This window comes from Diospyros lotus, chromosome 10 (assembly GCF_014633365.1).
Source record: "Diospyros lotus cultivar Yz01 chromosome 10, ASM1463336v1, whole genome shotgun sequence".
NCBI lineage: Eukaryota > Viridiplantae > Streptophyta > Magnoliopsida > Ericales > Ebenaceae > Diospyros > Diospyros lotus.
The window spans coordinates 19456796-19457841 of record NC_068347.1 but is presented as its reverse complement, the minus strand read 5'-3'; the positions used below and the strand labels follow the sequence as shown (position 1 = coordinate 19457841).

At 38.4% G+C, this 1046-nt stretch overlaps 1 non-coding gene across 1 annotated transcript; it reads right to left on the bottom strand.

Moving 5' to 3' along the window:
* Positions 1 to 321: 321 nt before the first annotated feature.
* On the bottom strand, positions 322 to 428 carry LOC127812375 (small nucleolar RNA R71). Its single transcript, XR_008025879.1, has one exon. It is a non-coding gene; the product is annotated as a small nucleolar RNA R71 (small nucleolar RNA).
* Positions 429 to 1046: the final 618 nt, after the last annotated feature.

Below are 1046 nucleotides of genomic sequence, written 5' to 3'. Positions count from 1 at the left end.
ACCCAGTTGGAGCTCAAGCCAGCTGTCAATGCCAATAACTTTGAGATCAAACTAGGACTCATTCAGATGGTTCAACAGGGGCAATTTGGTGGAAATCCAACTGAAGATCCTAATGCACATTTAGCAAACTTTTTAGAGATATGCGACACCATCAAAATGAACGGCGTCAGTGAGGATGCAATCAGACTAAGGCTGTTTCCTTTTTCTTTGAGAGATAAACCTAAGATGTGGTTAAATTCCAAAGCTCCAAATTCATTTACCACATGGGCAGCTGTATCACATGCATTCTTGAGTAAGTATTTTCCACCAGGTAAAACTACTAAACTCAGGAATGATATTACTAGTTTTGTTCAATTTGATGGTGAATCTTTGTATGAGGCGTGGGAAAGGTTTAAGGAATTGAAAAGACGGTGTCCACACCATGGTTTGCCTGATTGGTTGATTGTGTAGACATTCTATAATGGTTTATCTCATTCAGTTAGAATCACTATAAATGATTTCATAGGGGGTGCACTAATGGGTAAGTCTACAGAAGATGCTTATTAGCTGCTTGAAGAAATGGCTTCCAACAATTATCAATGGTCTACTGAGAGAGGTATGCCTAAGAAATCCTCGGGTATGTATGAAGTTAATGGAATTAATATGTTAAACGCCAAGGTAGACAATCTTGTAAAAATGTTTGGTAAGTTAGGGAATGTTAATGTTGTTTATTCTAATTTCAATTCTGTCGTATCACATGCATTCTTGGGTTCTGATTCTATGCAGGTTGAGAAAGCTCAATATATTTCGAATTATAACATGCAGAACCAGCAAAATAACCCATATTCTAACAACTATAATACAGGTTGGAGAAATCACCCCAATTTTTCCTGGAGGGATCAGGGCGGCAGTAGCAATTCTAAGCCTAGCAATCCTCCAGGTTTTCAATCCAGACCTCAAGGAGTGATGCAACAACAACCAGAAAGCAAGCCATCTTGGGAATTGGCAATTGAAAAATTAGTGAATGCCACTATGAATAGATTTGAAAAGCTGGAGGCGAAAGTAGA